Here is a 22,805-nt window from a genome sequence, read left to right as displayed (position 1 = left end):
TCCTCTATGGTGGGGGCTGTGGTTGTTGTTGTTGCTGTTGTTGTAGTTGCTGCCTTGCAAGCAGGGCCTCCAGCTCCAGATATGCTGCTACAATTGGTATCATCTTGGTGTGGGAGGGGGTGTGGTGTGTGGGTGTGCTCTTTTTGTGCTGTGCCAGACTCCATTGCCTCCACCTGTGCTGATTGAGTGCACCTGTGCCTCTTGGAAACACTACTCATGGTTCTTAACACCTTCTCGGCGATGTCGTTATTTACTCCATGCCGGTAAGGTACTTTGCAGCCTTGTGAAGGCCGTTTTTTCCATGTCCGCATTACTTGGGATCAGCTCCGGTTTACGCCATGCCGCTAATGTCGGCATGGAGTGTCGGGCGCGCACCACTAGACCGCTATTTACGACCTCGTACTTTAAGGCGCCGCAAATAACGGTCTGGTAGGGCAGAATAGTCCGTAACGGGAAACAATGGCGGTAATCCTTTTCCGGCATCGTTTTCCCCTTAACTCCTAACTCGGAATTACCCCCATAGACTGTTAGAATATGCCAACAGATATCTAACTGCCCCAAGATTCTCCAACAACTAAACAGATAAATGAATACCACTAAATTATATCAAACAATAAACAGTTAGAATACGCCAACTCGTATCTAACTACCCCAAGATATTCAATAACCAAACAGATAAATCAATACCGATACATTATAACAAAAAATAGACAGTTAGAATACGGCAACTGGTATCTAACTGGCCCAAAATTTTACAATATCCAAACAGATAAATCAATACCACTTAATTATAACAAAAAATAGACTGTTAGAATATGTCAACAGGTATCTAACAGCTCCAAAAATCTGCAACAAGCCAATATATAGAGCATTAGCCAGAAGCAACAAGTGAACACTGAAAACAAACAAACAAATAGACTGTAGCATAACAAAAAAGTTTTTTTTAATCCAGCATGGATTTTTTTCTCCCACAGACCCAATGATTTTAGCAACAAACACAGAAACTGAGCAAATTGCACAGTACACTGGTTTGTAATCTACTAAATATGAGGGTAAAAAAAATGCTGATTATTCAATGTTATAAGTCGTTACAAAATACCAATACTAGCATGATCTTTTCTTTTATCACAGAAATGAGCAAGAAATACATGTACTCCAGTTACTAAACCAAACAGTAAGTATATTATAATAAGTACAACCACCACAGCATATCACATCCATAGTGGCTTATAACTTTGTTGCTTATAAATTTGTTCTTGGATCCCAAAGTTATAAGCCACTGTGGGTGTGATATGCTGCGGTGGTTATGGCCAGGGCATAGAGTCTTGGGTGCATACGGCCATGCTCCCAAGACTCTATGCCCTGGCCGCAACCACCGCAGCATATCACACCCATAGAGTCAAACATTTTAACTATGCCATATGGGCACTTTTAATGTCCGCGGACATGATGAGTGTTCTTAGAACAGTTTCAACTTGCCTACGAACAGTACGGACAGGCATAACGTCCTCAGGAAACCCCCATTTTGTTTATTTACAAACATCCCAGGACACAAGATGTGTTCTTAAAACACTTTCATCTATAAGCCACTATGGGTCTGATATGCTGCAGTGGTTGTGGCCAGGGCCTTAAGTCTTGGGTGCATGGCCATATGGTTTGGGACCCCCCCTATAACTTTGCCCCCATGGACCAAACCTCACCAAACTTTGCAAATTCAGAGTGACCCATATACTTTTTTTGCAAAGTTCGGTGAGAATTTTGTCCAGGGAGAGCGAAGTTATAAGCCACCCAAAAAGGGCTCTTCCTATGGAAACAGCAACTTAACCATAACTACACAGCCTCCGGACACCCACGTGGCTGTGTAATATATATATAGGGATTTTATGATTCAGTTGCCCTAATAAAAAGAAGCTACCACATTCAGTGCAAAAGCTTCTTCAAAGGAATATTATAGTTATTTTGCACTAATAACAACCTATCCCTATTATGGTAACAAGTAAAACCGAAAAACCGCAGAAAACCACTGAATGCAACTTTTCCTCAATCAGCAATATAGATAAACAAAATTAATTTTAACCATTTTCTCTTTATAAATTCATTGAAAGTTACTATTTTTTGGAGTTGAGGACCCAGTAATATTGTGTTGCATAATCTGTTTTTTATACAGTTTTGCATGGGGCATTTCCTGTGAACGCTAATGAACGGTGCTGACTATGATACGCATTTATCCTTGACATCTAATTACAGACACTTGTTATAAGAATTAAACCTGGTACGTCATTTTCTTTTCTAATTTTGGGATTTTTCGATGAACTCACTGGTATGCAAACTTATCATTGTTAACCATACATTTTGACTCATCGCTTAGGGATTGTAATCGCAATTGGACTGGGTAAACTGCTTACTTGTTTGGTCCTGATAAGAGATTTTTGATTCTTGATACACAAATAGGGTGCAGTGATTGTGGCATGGGCTAAATAGCTTGTTTTAATATTAGAATTGACTCTCACTACCTGTCATCTAACACGACTGAATATGACTCAGCATCTTATAAACATTTATTCTTTGAGAGAATCGAGTGTGCTTGGCTGGGATGGGTTTGCACCCATTACCTATTATCTGCCTTTCCAGCAAATCAACTGTTCCTCTATGTAATGCATAAGAGTTCTCCACTATTCACCCCGGGTGAACTATACATTTTTCTTTTCTGAAATTTGCTATTGAATTTACAATATAACATGATGAATGTCTTTGCTTTGTCCCTACCCGCATCCTCAAATACCCCTCACGTGTGACAAGAGGGGTATGTAATTTGTTTAGAAATTTTTTTTGTTTATTTATTTTTCTTTTTAACATATCTTTTGCAATACTTGTTTTGATATATGATTTCATACTGTACTGATTGTTCAATATGCTGTATTCACTTTCTTTGGTTTTCGATGATACTATGTATATTTAACAAACAGCCTTGAGGATGACCCAGTGGGTTTCGAAAAACATGTGTCGGCGGTACTAACCATTCCATGTGGAATCATTAAAATCTATTTAAACAGTTGTTATTTTGTTTTCTAGACTCAATGTGACTTGACCCCTTGTTTTATCTAGACTCATATAATTGTCCTTGTTAACCTAGCAGGGGATAGTGCTGAGATTCCATGACCAAGCCCCTCTCATTCTCTATTCTCCAAATGCAATCACTATGCCATTAACAAACATATTTTCTTACAATCTTCTTATACAGTTGCATTGCCCACCTCTGTCCTGAAAGCTAATGGTGTGTTAACTTGAAAATACAACTGAGAATAAAGCTACTCTCACCAACCAAAAAAGTATGTACAGTACCATTGTAGTGTTTTTTATGTCTTACTGATAGAGTGCAGTGTTCTTGTATTGTAAGATACAGAATTGCGTCAACCCACCGGTATGTGCTTCATTCTTACTCATGACACCTCTACAGTTCCTCACTGTATATTAACATCTCACCACCATTATACTAACCCCCAGATAGTAATATAGCGTTCCCAACTGAAAGTTAGAGCCCATTACACAGTGACACACTTCCATGTATATGCCTCTCCTCATATTCAACTACTCATGCACATTGCACACATATACATTTCAAAATCTGCACACCCACACTTTCCTTTTTTCTCCAACAGCTACTACAGAATGCCTACCAAACAGCAACTTCATAGAAAACAGCACAGGAATAGATCAGCACAACCGAAAAGCACAGAAAGTACCCATCCACCACTAGTAGAATGTGTACAGAAAGTTCAAAGAGAAGAGGTAAACAGTCATCAATTAAAAGGGAAGCACCTACCAGTAAGAAAACTGTAATTCCTCTGTCAAAATGTGGAAATTAAAGGAAAAGCACTATAAAAGAGTGCAACATGCAGTACTGCTAACAGAGCACGTAAACATTTTCAACCACAGAGTCCTTCAGAACCTTATAAATATAGGGGATAAGTTCTGCTCAACCCTTAACATTTACTGCAGAAAAGTAATCCTGGAAGCTCTTGTAGACAGTCCAATGGTCCTGAAACAGAATATGTTTATGTTACTTTTAAACAGAATGAAACCACTAACCAAATTTATTGATAAACTACAACCACTAATCCGAAACAAATGCAATATCAGCGTAATTACCTTTGGCAACATCTGTACAGGTGAGTGGAGTCACACAATCAGCACAGAGACAAACCAAATTGCCACACATAGCAGTGGTTGAGGGTGTGAAAAGGAACACAATACCATAATGGAAGAAGAAACACTGCTTTCACAAATATCCCCATCAAACTTAGGTGCCACTCTCCATTCCACTGAACCAATACCCCTCACCTATATATGGCCTTGCACATCAATGTGTAACTTTTGCCAATACTATATCAAATGTTTGCACAGTTACTCAATCACTATGTGAAAGCCAATGACAAAAGAAAAATGAAAATACTACAAACTATGGACTCCTGTCCAGTGTGTAAATACACAGGACTACGAGGACAACAAAAGCACCTTCCACCATATCTAAATGTTAGCAACACACCATTCTACTTTAGGAAATCTCATTGACAAACTGTACTATGCAAAAAGTCGAGCTTTAGCTCTGCAACATTTGAATGATATTCTCCTACACGGTTCAGCCAAACAACTGCTAGAAGAAATAGAGCACATCCAAAGGAAATGTTTTGGAACTGAAGAGCACTTACAAACTCCAGCACTTTCAGACAACAGTAGTGACAACGTTGCAGATTTCAACTTTCTATTTCACACATACAAAAAAGAAATATGAAAGGTCAAAGCACATCTGCTGAAGTGCCAAACCAAGTATGTGTGTGTTTTGCAGAACTTTCTATAGAAAGAGCACCAAAACTATAGATATAATGCACAAAATAGAAGACATTGAGGAATCCCAATGGTTTCAATTAGGTCTGTACCTTATAGCTGAAAAAATACAAAATTACTAACACCTCCATACTGTGCACATACTGCAGTGAAAAAATTAACATTAACCAAATGCCTTCACAGGCGATCAGTAATAATTTGGAAGTATTTCCACTGCCAAATGCACTCCAGAAGCTTAATTTGTATGAGAGCATTATAATCCAAACAATACACCGATTTCAAGCAATAATACGACTTCAACCAAAAATTGCAAAATTGCCTCACACCAAATTACGAGGCATTCATGGGAAAGTAGTTTATTTACCATTAAATCTCAAAGAAAATGTAGACCCTCTATTTGAGTGCAAAGGCCAATAGAACTATCTTTGATTATCTTGGTAAATGGTGTACCTACAATAGATTGAAAAATAAATTGGCAGCAACTAGTGGACGTATATAAACTGTTAGGAAAGCCTTGCAAAACTTAAAGAAAACAATGAATACTACAACAAAATAAACATTGAAGAAAACCTAAGAGAAACCTCCAAAATAATTCAGGACTCCTCAACAACTGCCAATTTGAACTTCAAGATCCAACTGCAGGCTCCAATATTTTATATCACTATACAATAACCCCACTGCACCACAAAGACACCATAGACGATGCACTAGAAACATATCAAATGCGGCAAGCCAAAGGATCATCAATTAGTATATGGAAAAAAAGTGTACAAGCCTTTCGTCTACTCTTCCCAACTGGAAGATATTATGAAAAAGCACACAAATAACAGCATCACAATACAGCTCTTTACAAATGTATTCTGAAGACCCTAGATTTAGACAAAACGTGGAATACATATTTTACTTCCTCTTTGAAAGTGAACTGGCAACGCTATGTTATGGAGTTGCACACACACTGAAAACAGATTTCCATTTTCAAAACATGTCTGCTACACAGCTACTTCAAAAGGTGCAAGACAAGGATGAAGTTTTACAGTCAATTATTACAAATCTCTTGGCAAACATGCATGATACGAAAGAATAATGGTTCCGACAGCATGCAGATGTTGGCCTACCCCCATGGTTTGTCACTTTATGTTGTGCAGAGTATGCATGAGAAGACTTGCACACTTGCATACGCATAGCAAACAAAAACAAAACAGGTATAGACATGAAAACATCAGGAGAACTTTGCTCTCTTGATCCTGTAAATGTATCAATGTACGTCCATCATTGATTCTTTGCCATGCTGCACTTCATTTACTATAAAGCACTTCCTCCCCTCTGAGAGGTGAAACACTTCTTTTGGAGAAGGGAATATCAAGCCTGGGGAGCACCACACATCCACATGCTTTTGTGGATTAAAAATGCTCCTAAATTTGGCAAGGACAGAGATGCAACTGATTTGCAGTTCATTCACAAATATGTCACTTGCAAAATTCCTTCAGAAAATACACACAGTGACCTACATGCACACATTTTGCAGTTTCAAAGACACAAGTGTTGCAAGTATTGTTGGCGCAAATATAATAACAAAGGCAAATACTACACCAAATGCCGCTTTGGTTTGCCTAGACCAGTTTCAGCAAAAGGGCAACTAAACAGCTTCATGTCTTTGGTTTGACATAGTGTGAAAGGGAAATCTCCTAAGAACACATATTGCATATAAAAAAAACAAAGCATCAAAGTACATCAATGATTGCAATGCAATAATTGCCCTCCTATGGAATGCAAATGTAGATGTACAGTGTATTGCAGACAATTCCTCTGAAGTTGAATGGTATGTCACAGCCTACTTCACCAAAGTAGAGAAAACAGAGCTGAAAGTCCTCTGGGATGACATATCATCTGACTTGTCACAGACATTGTACAGCTTTGGCATAAAAATGCTGTCCCATAGAGAATGTGTCTGCTACGAAGCCGCAGACCATTTAACCAGCACCACCTCATATGGGAAATCTGAAAACATAGTGTGGCTAAGCCTTGGTCCGGCTGCATCCAGAAAAAGAGTTCTGAAATTGTACGAAGACATAGAAACAATAGCCAAAAACGATCCCAACAGCCAGGACATTTTGAAAAACAACTTATTGAACACATACTACCCAAACAGGAGTATTACTTTAGAAAACATGTGCATGTAACAGATAGCCCAAAACTTCTCATACAAAAATAATATTAAACCACACGAGAAAAAAGGTAGATACAGAGTTGAAAGTTGTGAAGGCAGCCTGGTGAAACTTACCAAACGCTGCCTGATTAATCATATGAAATTGTCATTAAAAACTCCTCAACACAAAGAACTGTACTACATGGTTCTACTGCAACTTTTCAAACCATGTAGAAAAGAAGAAGATTTATTAGCCACCCATGCCTCCTATTAAGATGCTTTCAATGCAAGTGAAAGTACCATAACAGATATAAACTTTAAACGGTACAAATCAATATTGGACAATGAACACCAACAAGAAGAACTTCAAGCACAACTAAATGTAGACACTCCTGAGAGCAGTAAACCTTCTGTGACAGGAAGCCAAGAACCACTTGCATAGCCACTCATAGCAAATGAGGCAGAATTAGCCATGACTGAGTAGAAAACACCAAGTGTCAGTATGAGCAATCTGCAGAAAGCTTTGCTCTACTGCAATCACAACTAAACAATACTCAGCGTAGCATTTTCCTAGAAGTAACAAAACATTTTTTAACATGGTGTGCAACACGAAACTAAAACTTGTACCTGTCAACACTATAAAACTGTACTCTTGTATGTAAGTGGTCAAGCTGGTTCAGGGAAAACATTCTTAATAAAAATTATCAGTAAATTCCTCCAGAAATTAACAAACAACAACCTTTCAGCTGTCGTAACTGCTCCCACAGGTGTAGCTGCCCTACACATAGGTGGGGGTCACTTTACACCAATTGCTGCTCCTTCCAATAGAATACCAAAACACATAAGAGTACTACAAACTTTCAGCAGAAGCTGCTATGGAGCTATGCAGAGTTTTGAAACAAATTAAAATGCTCCTAATAGATGAGGTGAGCATGGTTGCCAAACTGATGTTAGCTTTGATTCACCTCAGATTGCAAGAGGTCCTCAAAACAGACTACGAAGAACTCTTTGGAGGAAAACATGTAATTGTTTTTGGAGATCTCCTTCAGTTAACACCAGTGAAAGGTGAACCTATCTTTAAAACCTTAGGACACAAACTGTGCCTTAAAAGTCTTGGAAGCATCGGAAATGTAAATCTCTTGCAACATTTCCAATACATAGAGCTAACTGAAAACATGCATCAGTCTGCAGACCTCTACTACGCCAACATTTAAAAAAAAAAACATGCGTATTGGTGTACAATCAAAGGAAACGCAGTCTACCCTAAATACCAGACGCATCCATGATATGTACGGGCATGACACATGTGCTACTGACGTCATGGAACAATTAGCTCACAAAAATGTCAACAGTATATCCTTAGCGCCACCTCTAGCAAGCTGTGCTCAATTCAATACAACAATGCTGAAAAAAGAAATGCAACCACCAGTGGAAATTAACTCCACAAACAAACTGGACGAACATGGTATGACAATACCTATGTGTCAAGAAGCCATAGCATGACTAAATACCTTAGAAAACTCTATTTCCAACACAGCTGGTTTGGAGAAAATGTAACATTATGTGTTAACAGTTGTTGGTTTCTAGATATACCCACGGGACAACAGCATTCAGTTTGTCAATATCCGGTTTGACAAATGTTCAGAAGTTTAAAGGATAGGACACACAACAGCTTGATTACTTCTTTTCAAAGACATGTATTAATGCAGAGAACAGTTTTCTTTGTTGTTAGTTTATGCAGTGACTATTCATAAATCACAAGGTCTAACCATAGTTCAAGCATTAATTGATATTGGCAGCACAATCTTCAAAGAAGGCATGAGTTACATAGCATTGTAATGCCTACGTACACTTGTAGGACTATATCTAGTCAATAAGGATGCAAGTGCAGTCAGCGATGACATTCCTTGCATCTTAGAGTACAATAGACTATGTGCAGTATACACACCCCATCTCCAAATGTACCCTGTTCCCCAAAAATCACAAAGGTTTGAAAAGAAAACTCATGCAATCAGAAGTTCTAAATGATTTCCCAACAGTACCACCAAAGGAATTAAAATCAGTTCATAATGCATCAACTACTAAAAACACAGAAACATTGACTGAAGAGGACAACACATACCCAAGTCCACACACAAAGAAACCACCTCTTAAAAGAAACCACATGCACTTCCATCAAAATACTCAAACACAAATCTACCTGGTCCATTCAAATTTTCCAATATAACTGGTGTAAATTGCTATGTAAATGTTGCAATGAATGTTCTATTCCAAATGTCAACAATTGTTGAAAACATTTATTTAAATGACTTGGACCAGTTGTCTTTACAAATCCTAATCCTTCACGGAATTGCAGCAAATAATCCTGAAAACCCTTACAGTGTCTCAGGCATTGGACTACTGTGCTGGAATGGTGAAATGCAGGTAAACAGTTAGAATACACCAACTGCTATATAACTGCAACCATTCTACCAACACATACAAAATAGAAATCGTACACCATTGGAATTCCTCCTACTGCAACAGTGCACCTTAAACATTGCTATAATCAGTGCAAACATTACTGTAATTGACTGTGCAACGTAACAGCAGATACATTTGGAAGATTTTTTTTTTTTTTAATCCAGCATGGATTTTGTCTTTCTCCACAGGCCCAATGATTATGCAAAGAAACACAGGAACTGCACACATTGCACAGTACACTTGTTTAATGCATAGTACTTATGAAGTACTAATTATAAGGGTAAAAATATCTGCAATGTCATGAACTGTAAAGTAACAAAATACTTGCTCTAACATGTTATGTTCTCTTTTTCCACAGATAATGAAGCAACAATTACTACAACATTTCACATCCCATACACAAAAAACTGCACTGGCCCTCCACAATAGAAACAGTAAGTATGAAATTATTGGTATAATACTTCTTTATAATCTGCAAAGTGTAATGTGTCCTTATATTTCTGCGCTATATTACACTGTGCTGCTTGTTCCCACGCCCTACGCCTTTACTACACACCGTAAAGTGTATGGGCTCCATCCATGCACTCAATATTGTAGACCCTGGCCACAACAACTACAACACAGTACAACCATGCATAGTAACATCTATCCACTTACAACAAACCCGACACGTAACACAGCCACCTACCACTTAGCCACTTCAGTTCTCATTGTATTACATTACTTCCACACAATGGACAACCTCTTTGCTGAATACCCTCTTCACCTAAGCCTGTAATAAGTGGACACATTCAATGCACTATAGTACTGTAACCTACCCAATAATCGGCACAATCACAACAACCCACACAGAAAAATGCATCCATATGTCATACGTAACTGTCCTATGGGCTATAAGATTTGACTCCTTGCATGCAACTGGTACCGTTTAGGGCATTAGATAATCTTTGTTGTTATGTAACCATTTGACTTGAAGGTATAGAACAGAGAATAGAGTGGAGCAAATGGTGCACAACTTGTCAACCATAATTGAAAGTCTGCGGTAAATTTCAAACTTCTGCTTCTTTTTTTTAATGTATAATGGAGACACAATTTGAAAACCATACCCCCCTCACAATGTTTGAAGAAGGTGTTAAGTAATTCCTTTTGTTTGATGAATGAGAACCCCAAATTGCTTTGTGCTCCAAGACACCAAACTGCGTAAAATGGCCCTGCCACCCACGTATGCAGAGCCATCGCACACACAGTCTGCCATCGTACACTGCTGCTTCATAAGACATTCCACATATAGATAGTACATAGGGGCTGTAAATGTGCATTCAGTGCAGCATGTGTAAGGTACAATCATTTCTCCATGTATGTCATACTTACTTCAATGTAACGACACTATTGACATTCAGAATTGCACAGTGAAATCGAAAAACGTTGCTGCCTTAATCTTTTTTTTTTAGCCACATGGTCGCTGGAAAGCGAAACCTAACATACCTCTCTTTCAACAGGACAAATGCTATCGTAAAACAGCCTTGAGGGCAGACATTGTATGAAATAAAAACAAAAATCAAAGATAACTTACAGTATAGTTGCTGCACACATGTTCTGCAAAGGTAATCTGCAACTGTTCAATACGCCGTACAGAGCAATTCCCGTCCACACAGTATAACCATGGAATTTGCAGAAGTTATGTAAGTACAACTTTATATTACATGTGTATTGGGATTCAAATTTTGTAGGATACAGTTCTGTGTGCATAATTATGAAGTTACCATACCGTAGACTTTGTCCGTGTGCACTGTATGGGGGTTTTAACAGCAGTGGTCATGCTGCATTACAGTGCCATGTCTCCACCATTCAGCGTAAATGGCAGCTATGATTGTTGTTGGTTTTGTTAACATGCTTCCCCAGCCCATGCAAATCTATACATAAAGCACAACACTGAAAGTGAATGCAACCCGTGCACTGAAACAGTACACCATATGCTCAATCGTGTGCTGCTAGATTGTCTGTATTGTCCTTACAATGACCTTTCAAACATTTAAGAGTTGTACATACCTTTGTTTTATCAAAATTAATAACGTCCAGAAGTCCATATAGCACTCTACCGGCACACAAACGTTGACAGGTAATATTGTAGTGTTGCATGTTTTGGCAAAACAGCTCCTGCATTGTCCTGCAATTGGAGTGGACCCCCATGATTTATTTTTTTAATGTTTTTTTAGACACACACACACAGAATGTGCCATGGGTCTGATGACACTCGCTGCCACTGACATCGTTTGTGAAAAGCAAACACATGAAAGGAGGGTGTGTTGGCAATATTTGAAAGACGATTCACATGTGTGTAGCCATAGAAGGAGAGTGGCACCTACATAAAAGAGAGCAAGACAGTGGTTGAACATATGACGCTACTCAATAACACACAGTAGATCACTCAAAGTTCCATGACCCAGCCACTTATTGCCCATTTATGACATCCTTCCTGCAGATCCTTGTCCTTTACACTGCCTGATAACAGCTACTTAAATGTGTTCTTATTCCTGTTTGTTCACAGATACCTTGCACCTTACTGCCCGTGTCACTCCTTCCCTTTCCCAACAGACGGATGGTTGAACAATCATTGCAAGATTACTGAAAGCGGTGTGTCTTTGCTCATTGTTATCTGGGACGACCGCTATGGCCCTGGATGTCCATTTGTGTTTCCAGAAATAAGAAGCAACTTGCAAACCTTTATGATGCTAGGCATTACAGAGACAACAGCTGGTACCTTTCATAACTTACAAAGAAAGTGTGTTCTCCCAAATGAACCACCAAGGACCACAAATTAATCCTACTTTACCAGATGACAAAAGAAGTACAGAAAAGCACAGATGGCATTCTACATTGGAATTTATCTGCAAAATGAAAAAAATCTGTGGTTGCAGGCAGATTACACTTTCTTGTGAACATAAAACCACTTGCAACAGTTCACAGTGTTGTTCATAAATTATTCAAATGTTCTCTGAGAAACTACTGTGTACAACGAGAGCGTGACTGTACGCTCTGTGTGTGCATGTCTGCTTTAGCTTCTGCTTATGTTGCTGGTTTCCGGACCTAGCTCCTCAAACAGGTTGGGCTATGCTGGGCATGCACGTTATGAAAATAACTGGAGTGCACGGTTTGAGCAACTACTGTCAACAACTATGGAGGTGAGTGTTGTGATATTATGCTGCACCCACACGTAAAGTTAGTACAAGTGATATACACATAACAATAGCACAGAATGGCAACACCAACCGCATTCTTTGCGCATCTCAAAAAGTACACAAAAGAAAGCTAATAGTAAGATGGCCAATCGCCCTGTATTTCGTGGGACTTACCCACATCGATGGTTTTGTCCGGTGATTTTCTGGCATTCTCTGCGGACCTCTAAACATGCCAAATTTGCCTTCACCCCCTGCCTGCGTAAAAGCTTTTGTGCCCTGAGCTCATACCTCTGTGTGATAATTGAATGCCAAAGCAGAAAGGCGGTAGTGGAGCTCCCCCAGGATGTGCAGCATTTGAAGATGTTGCTCTTTGTAAACAGAGCACTACAATGGCAGCAGATAAACATCAATAGAGACCAGAGGGGGATATTAGCAAGGACTGTTGTTCCTTAAGGAATGTGCACTCAGAGTGAATAAAAATGGCAGTGGAGCATGTTGTCTGGCAAGTAAGAGTATAAGTGTACATGTTTTCTCCCACAGTAGTATGTATAGTATTGCTGTACCTTCCATGCTGGAAGAATACCAGCATACTGATTTCACTGAATATATTTCTATGACCAAAATTATATAGTGCAAGTTTATGTCATTGTGATGTGCTCATTTTCTGGTAATGGGATGTGTCTTCTTTACAAAACATTTCTATAAGCCAACCATTTTATACACATGTATGTGAAGTAGACCTTCAATTATCAGTGGGTAACTGTGTACATTATCCATATATCCATATTTTAAATGTGTGATGCTAAGGAACTTGTTTCATGTTGCAATATCTTACTTTACTCCCTAAGTAAATGGTGTGATCAGGGGCAATCCATACCAAACGCAAATGGTGGCATGTCACTCCTTAAAGGGCAACAAGTCTAATGAAGTACACCATATGCAAGTTCAAGCATTTTAGGTCTCCTGTGGTGCTCTACGAAGTCTAAAATGTTCTCCACAACCATTCTGTAATGGTGACCACCCATAGGAGAGATTCATATTTGAAAGGGTGTATGATGGAGCAATGTATGGTTATAACAACTTACCCAAACGAGCAAAGGAAAACAAAATGCACTCCATAAACATATTTGTGGAAACCATATTCCAGTATCACAGTGTTCACATTCATGGCTGCATTACGTTGGGGTGGGTGTGGCCAAGGCCTAGCAACCCACAAAAGTAACACAGCCACCGGCACCCCAACAGAACCTCCTCAACATAATACACTCATGCATACAAACATCTAGCTAGTTACCAGAACCCACAAACATAACACAGCCTCCAGCACCCCTATCCACTTCCATTCACATACTATTATACTTCTTCTAACTAAAGCACAAAATCTTCAGAGCATTGCCCCTACGCCCATGATTGTATTAAGTACTGACAACCAATACATCGTAATACAGTAAAAGTCATCTGGTCAATGGACACAACCCAAACACATAAACCATCCACTGGAACCCTATCCACTTCTATACACACAGTATTGCAACACTTGACCCAGTGGATATACTGCAGGACTATTGATTCCATCACCTCCAGGCATGGACGGAAAACTGTATGGCGTGCTAACAATCACCACACCCATGCAACCAACACTGCGCTCAAACCACACACACAAGCTAACACTGTGAAACCTTTTTGCAACCAGTGGGCAGACTCTTCGGTGTGCGGCCTTCAGCCATGCACACAAGGCACTAGGGGCTTGGCACACACAACACAGCATAGTACAGTGAATGCAAATATCCTCATATCATCTGCAATCCACTCCCATCCCCAATGGAGTCTGCCTACACTCACCACAGAAGCTAGTCACCTGTGGAGCTACCCCAGAATCAATCATATGTGGGTAGCTGCATATATTGTCCATATTGTAAATGTGTGATGCTAAGGAAATCCTTTCATGTTGCAATATCTTACTGCACTCGCTAAGGAAAGGGTGTGATCAGGGGCACACCATTGCAAACGCAAATAGTGGCATGTCATTCCATAATGGGCAACAAGTGCAATGAAGTACATCATATGGAAGTGCACGCATTTCAGCACACCTCTGGTGCTCTAGCAATGCTAAAATGTACTCCACAACAAATCTGTAAAGGTGACTACCCTAGGAGAGATGCATTTTTAAAAGTGTGTGAGATGGATCAATGTATGGTTATAATAACATAACCATGAGCAAAGAAAAAGCAAATGCACTCTATATACATATTTGTGCAATCCATATACCAGTATCACACTCTTTGATGTCCTGGATGTTAGTCTTAGTAGTGCATGGTGGTGGCGCAAGTTATGGTTGCTTAGCTTGCCAAAACTGGTGAATTTCTGTTTTTTTTTGGATTTACTTGTAACCATAATATTAGTGCAAAGTAACTCGAACGTCCCTTTAACCAGGTTTTTGCACTGAATTTGATAGATTTATAGTAGCGCACTTAACCATAACATCCCTTTAACAATGTTTTTTCACTGAATTTGATGGGTTTTTAGTAGCGCAACTTAACCATAAGGTCCCTTTAACAATGTTTTTTCACTGAATTTCATAGGTTTTTATGCAGCGACACCTAAGATCCAACCACAAAGCAGCAGTTCAGAGGGTAGTAGGTTGAGTTCCAGTGCAGCATCCTCAACATCAGCTGTGGGACAGGGATTCCTCTAATAGCCTCGCAGGCTATACGCACGGCTGTGGATCCTTACTTTTCAAAGGTCACTGTTTGTGTATATACTGTGACGCAGTACTTTGCAGGGGTGAGCAGTTCTGGAGTGGTTTCGAGGCAGTGGTATGGGACCATGACGGAAAGTGACCCGTACCTGGATGAGGTGCACCCAACATCTTCCTCTCTCGATCTGCCATTTCTTATCCCTTTGGTTGGTGCCCCTTCCCTACACTCCCTACCATTCCCTCCCTTGTGCGTTGTGTTGAAAAAATCCCAAAAAATACACACAACTGAAACATCCAAAAAAAGCTCTTTTCAGAGCCACCTTTCACAGTTTTAAAATAGAAGTGCCAATTAAATGGTGCAGTGCCCTGCACATTCCGAGAAGTCTGTGGACAGCACGGTATTCCGCTGACTTCCAAAGCATGCAGTGTGTGGCAGCATGTAAACCATTGCATTTTCTTCCGGGAGAAAGTGGTGGCTCTGAAAAGAGCCTTTTTACGGTTTCTTTTTGTTTGTGAAATGTTTCAAGTGGAGAATACCAACTACAAAAATGCTTGCTACAGTTACATAGAGGGCTGCAATGCATTTCGGATATTTCACAATAAAATCGGATTACCATCATCAGTAAGATGGACTCCATCTCTGCGTAAAATGTTGCTGCTACAAAATATAATATTTTCATTCTGGAAGGAGTACATGCCAACATCTTTCAAACCGCCTTGTTGACATTGCTACTCCCTCTCTCCATTTGTGGGCCAAATGAAGAAGAGTGCAAATACATGTGTTTCTTCACATCGAAAAAAATTAAATGCAGTACTGTTGTAGTGGGGTGTCTGTTACTCACACAGTGCAGTGTTGTTGTATTGTAGCCTAGACAAGGTTATCCGAGCCCACAGCACTCGCGTCACCATTACTCACTGCACCTTGCCAGGTCCACTGTTTCTATTGTCAACAGAACACGAGTATATTAACACCCAATAGTTTTATAAAAACATTGCAATGCTCTTACTTCCTTAAGAACATTACACTGTCATGCACACTGAGGCACATCTTTCCCACAGGAACACCACACACACATAGCAGGCTAACCTTCCCAAACAAAAGTAACAGAGCTTTTCACAATCACAATCCTCTATGTATACCTACCCTCATATTCAGACACTCATGCACAGTACACACAAATACATTTCACAACTTCCAAACCCACACTTTTTTCTCCAAAAGACACAAGACAATGCCTACCAAAAAGCAACTTGTAGATAATAATGCAGAAATAGAGCAGGTAAAATTCCAGCCATGCAAAATGGCCATTCACCTCTGGCAGACTTTGTACAAAACATTTAAACAAAACAGCTACTAGAGTCACTAAGCAAAACGGAGCCATGTACCAGGAAAGAAAGTGTGACTTCTCTTTCAAAATATAAAACTAAAACTAAATGCATTAAAATTAATGCAACTACCAGTTGTGCTAACACTACATATACCAATGGTAACATAGCCACAAGTAAGCATTCCAAAATTTTTTTTCCAAAAAATGTTCCACCATAGAATCATTCCGAACCTTATAAAAACAGGGGAGAAATCCCTTCAACCCTTGCAACTTACAGCAGAAAACTCATCCTGGAAGCTCTCATAGACAGTTCAATGCTCCTCAAAAGTTAATTTGTTTATATTAGTTTTAAACAGAATGAAACAAATAACAAAATCAAGTAGTAAACTACAAAAAGTACTTTGCAACAGATGCAATATCAGAATAGCTACCTTTGCAAACATCTGGGCAGGTGAGTGCATTCACACCACCAGCACAGAGCCATATTTCAATGAAGAGGCATACAAACAAGAGCAAAGAAATTCAATTGCTATACATAGCAGTGGGCGAGGGTATGAAAAGGTAGGCAATACCATTATGTAAGAAGAAATGCTGTTTGCAACCAACGAACCAATACGTCCCGTATACAAATGGCCGTGCACATCAATGTGTAATGTTCGCAAACAAGCTTTCAGATCTTTGCAGCAGTTCCTCAATCAGTATGTGAAAGCCAAAGACACATTAAAAATTAAAACATTACGAACTATGGACTCCTGTCCAGTGTACAAATACACAGGACTATGAAGTCATTAATAAGCCTGCATTTCTGGGCCTGCTTGCAAAAGCACCATCCACCACATCAAAATGTTAGCAACACACCATTATACTGTACGAAATCTCGTTCACAAACTGTACTATGCAAAAAGTCCAGCTTTAGCACTGGAGCATTTAAATAACATTCTCCTACATGATACAGCCAAAGAACTTCTCAAAGAAATATACCACACCCAAAGCAAATATTTTGGAATTGAAGAGCACTTACAAAATCCAGTAACTTTAGAAAAGAGTACAGACAACCTTGCAGATGTACAAAAAAGAAATAGCAAAGTTTAAAAGCACATCTGCTGAAGTACCAAACAAAGTATGCCTGTGTTGAGGCAGAACATTTTATACAAAGAGCACAAAAACTGTAGATATAATGTTTAAAATAGAAGACAATGGGCCTCATTACGACCCTGGCGGAAGACCATGGTGCTATTAGCACCATGGTCCATGCCGGTAAGTTACCGACTCCGCCATGGAGGAAGGGGGAATTACGACCCCATTAAAAGGTTGGCGGGGCGGTAATTCCCCCTTCCTCCATGGCCCTTCCCCATTCCCAGCCATAGGGCTCAATGGGAATGGGGAAGGCTTTAAGTACGGTGCCGCAAATTGCGGCACCGTAATTAGCACCAAGGTCCCTTTGCGGGTCCCTACTTTAACGGCTGGTCTACATCAGCCGTTAAGGTCAGGTCCCGCAAAGGGACCTCGTAATTAGGCGCTAATAGGTTAACGGCACCGCACCATTTTACGGCGCCGTTAACCCATTAGCGCCTGGGTCATAATGAGGCCCAATGAGCATCATAATCCAAACGATGCACCCATTTCAAGTGATAATACACCTTCAACCAAAAACAGCAAATGTGCCTCCCTCTGAATTACTGAAAGGCATTTGTGGCAAAGTAGTATATTTGCCATTAGATCTCAAAGAAAATAATGACACTCTAAGAGTGCAACGGCCAGAAGATCAATCTTTGATTATCCTAGTGAATGCTGTACCTACGAAAGCCAAAATAAATTGGCAGCAACAAGTAGACTAAAACAAAGTTAGAGAAGCCCTGCAATATCTCAAAGAAAACAATGAATACTACAGAGAAATAAACATTGAATAAAACCTGAGAGAAACCACCAAAATAATTCAGGATTCCTCATCAACTGGCCAATTTGAACTTATTGATTCTACTACAGCCTCCACATTTTTTTTAACCAGTATACAATGCACCCACTACACTCCAAAGACACCATAGATGATGCACTAGAAACATATCAAATGCGGCAAATCAAAGGATCTCCAAACAGCATATGGAAAAAAAGTATAGAAGCACGCGCCTTTCCTCTACTGTTTCCAACTGGAAAAGGTGGAAGGTACGATGAAAGATGCACACAAATAACAGCATCAGAATACCGCTCTTTACAACTGTATTCTGAAGACCCCAGATTCAGACAAAATGTGAAATGCATATTCCACCTCCTCTTTCGAAAGTGAAGTTGAAACTATGTTACGAACTTTCATACACATTAAAAACAGGTTCCAATTTTCTAAACATGTCTGCTACGCAGCTACTTCAAAAGGTGCAAGAGAAAGATGAAGTTTTACAGTCAAGTATTAAGAATCTCTTGGCAAACATGCATGGTACGAAAGAAAACTGGCTCCGACGGCATGCAGATGTACAGTGTATGCTATGCAACCTTGACCCAGGCACATGGTTTGTCACTTTAAGTTGTGCAGAGTATGCATGGGAGGACTGGCATGATTTCCTAAGCATAGCAAATGAAAACAAAGCAGGTATAGACATGCGAACACCAGGAGGACTCTGCTCCTTTGACCCCGTAAATGTATCAAGGTACTTCCATCACCGCTGTATTGCCATGCTGCACTTCATTTGTAATAAAATAATTCCTCCCCTCCGAGAAGTGCAAACCTTCTTTTGGAGAAAAGAATATCAAGCCAGAGGAGCACCAAACATCCACGTGCTTTTGTGGATTAAAGATGCTCCTAAATTAGGTCAAGACAGTGATGCCACTGTTTTGCAGTTCATTCACAAATATGTTATTGGCAAAATCCTTTAAAAAATTAAACATATTGACATACGTGCACACATTTTGCAGTTTCAAAGACACAAGTGTGGCAAGTATTGTAGGCACAATTATAAAAACAAAGGCAAATACTACACCAAATGCCGCTTTGATTTCCCTAGACCAGTTTCAGAAAAAGGACGAGTAAACAGCTTCATGTCTTCTGTTAGACACAGTGTGAAAGGCACATCTCCAACACAGCTAGTTTGGAGAACATTTTAACATTGGGCCTCATTACGACCCAGGCGGTAAGGGTTTTACGGCGGCGTAAACAGCGCCGACCCTTACCGCCTGAGTACGAGGTCCCTTAGCGCCATGGCGGACTTAACACCTGCTTTTAGCAGGTGTTAAAATCCATGGCGCTAAGGGACCATGGAGTTAATTACGCCACCGTAATTTACGGTGGCGTAATTAACGCCTTCCCCACTCCCATTATGCCCTATGGGGCAAAAATGGGAATGGGGAAGGGTAAATGGGGATTGGGGATTTACCGCCCCGCCAAGGTCGGAATGGGGCGGTAAGTCCGCCAACCACCATGGCGTAAACATAGTTTATGCCATGGTGGTAAAGTCACGGCCCAGGCGGTAACTTACCGCCTGGGTCGTAATGAGGCCCATTGTCTTTAAACTGTAGAGTAATGTTAAAGCGTGACCTTGATGTGGAGCAAGGTTCAGTTAATGGAGCACTTGGTACAGTTATTGGCTTCCAGACATACCCACGTGACAGCAGCATTCAGTTTGTCAATACTCACTTTGACAAACTTTCAGAAGTTAAAAGGATTGGGAGCTCAACCGCCCAATTCCTTCTTTTCAAAGACATGTCTGTACGTGAGAACAGTTTTCTCTGTCTCTAGCATACACAGTCACTATTCTCAAATCACAAGGTCTAACCCTAGATCAAACATTGATTGACATTGGCAGCATAGTCTTTAAAGAAGGCATGAGTTACGTACCACTGTCACGCCTACCTACACTTGAAGGACTAGTTCTAGTCAATTTTGATGCAAGCAAAGTGAAGGCTGACATTCCTTGCATCGTAGAGTACAAAAGACTATGTGCACTCTACACACCCCATCTCAATATGTACACTGTTCCTCAAAAAAGCAACCTTTGTAAAAGAAAACTAGTGCAAACACAACTAACACACGATCTCCCAACAGTACTACCAAAGCAATTGAAAGCAGCTGGTACTCCATCAATTACCACAACCACAGAAGGATGTACTGAAAAGGCAAATGCATACCCAACTGCAGAAACAAAGAGAACTATCTCTTCAAAGAAACCACACGGACTTCCATCAAATGAGTCAGACACAGAACTGTCTGGTCCATTTAAATGTCCCAATACAACCGGTGTAAATTGCTGTGCAAATGTAGCAATCAATGTTCTATTCCAATTTCCACCAATTGTTGAAAACCTTTACTTAAACGGCGTGGACCATTTGTGTTTGTAAATGCTACTCCTTCAAAGTAATGCAAAAAACAATCCTGACAACACTTACAGTGTCTCCGGAAAAAGCCAAGAATTGGACTACTTTGTGGAAATGGTGAGATTCACTATAAACACACAAGAATATCCACAAGAATTTCTAATGTACTTACTGCAAGTATTGGAAACCAAAAGCATACCTATAAATTACATCTTTCAGATTCCATACATCCGGAAATATACATGCACGCTCTGCAGCCATGTGGTGCAGGAACAAGTCCCTAATGAGCGCTTTCTGTATGTATCTATAGTTAACTCTAAACCCATTTCATTTTAGCAGCTCGTACAAAACGCAAACCATGGCATATTATGGTCTATGAGCAATTCCGTTAATTGTTCCACCTTACAGATACAATCTCATAGCCAGTACGTAATAGTAATGCTTTTACAATACAATGCAGATGTTAGCAAAAACAGCTGCAAGCTTACTAGCTTCTCACACAGGCAAGTATCAGGCAAGAATCCTTCACAACAATAGGCATAATCTACCACGTGGGCACTACAACCAGTGCAGGTCACTAGACTGTGTAGATTAAAATGAAATGTGGACGGTTTGAATTCAATGATACTACCATTACTCTGAAGCAGAGATTACCAGCAAATCTTGCAAATGCCTACTTAATATTCTTGAAACCAAAATGTACTCACTGATCTGAGTAGGAGCGTCTACAAACTGTCCTCAATAACCTTTGAAACCACCCTCTTGTAGAATAGGGCAACAGCTGTCTAACAATGCCCATACCAATGCAAGAAATATGCAACTACATTTAACTACACCTATAGTGCTGCAAAAACACTTCACAAGAGTTAAAAATGTAAATCCACAGACAAGAATGAATGTGTTTGAAGACATACCCTGCAAAATGGAGAAACTGCAAACAGAATATGCCAACTTGTATCTTATTGCAACCATAAAACTACAATATTACTTCCCATTTCTACACAATTTGAAATCCACCAGCAAAAATGAAAGTTCTTCTGAGTATACCATTCAAAACCTATTAAGTATAAACAACCAGCTTACACCAACTGATATCTTACTGTACCTGCAGTACCACAATATTACTTCCAGCAGTCAAACTGCCAAAATCAACCTTCAGCAATCACAGTGCTTCAAACATACCCTTAACAACTTTCAAACTACCATCGGTTAGAATACGCCAACAGGTATCTAACTGCCCCCACAATCCTCCAATATTAGTGTGCAATACCACAGAACTAGAAACCATCAACAGAAAGCAAACGCATAAACAAATACTGCTAAAAGGAGGAAACAGATAAACAGTTAGAATACACCAACTGTTATATAACTGAAACCATAGTACCACCACTTTCAAAAGGAAAATCATACACAATTTCAATTCCTCCTACTGCAACAGTGCTTATAACCAGAAAACCACACAGATATGCACCGTAAACATTGCTATGAGTAGTGCACATGTAACACATACAGAATGCGCCAAATAACAACAAATGAACGTAGGCTTTTTTTTTTTAATCCTGCATGGATTTATTTCCCCCACAGACCCAATGATTGTGCGAACAAACACAAGAAGCGAGCACATTGCACAGTACGCTTGCTTAAAGCATAGTACTTGTGAAGTACTCATTATGAGGGTCCAGAAAGTGCACAATTATCTGCAATGCAATATGACATTACAAAGTACCTACCCTAACTTGTTATGTTTTCTTTTATCACAGAGAATGAAACAACAATTTCTCCTGCATTTCCACATAGCACAATATTCAAATCTGCTATTGCTGCCTGAACAGTATTCTGCCCTG

This window comes from Ambystoma mexicanum, chromosome 2q (genome assembly GCF_040938575.1).
Source record: "Ambystoma mexicanum isolate Mex_15411 chromosome 2q, UKY_AmexF1_1, whole genome shotgun sequence".
NCBI classification, from domain to species: domain Eukaryota; kingdom Metazoa; phylum Chordata; class Amphibia; order Caudata; family Ambystomatidae; genus Ambystoma; species Ambystoma mexicanum.
Note: the sequence above shows the minus strand (reverse complement) of the source record.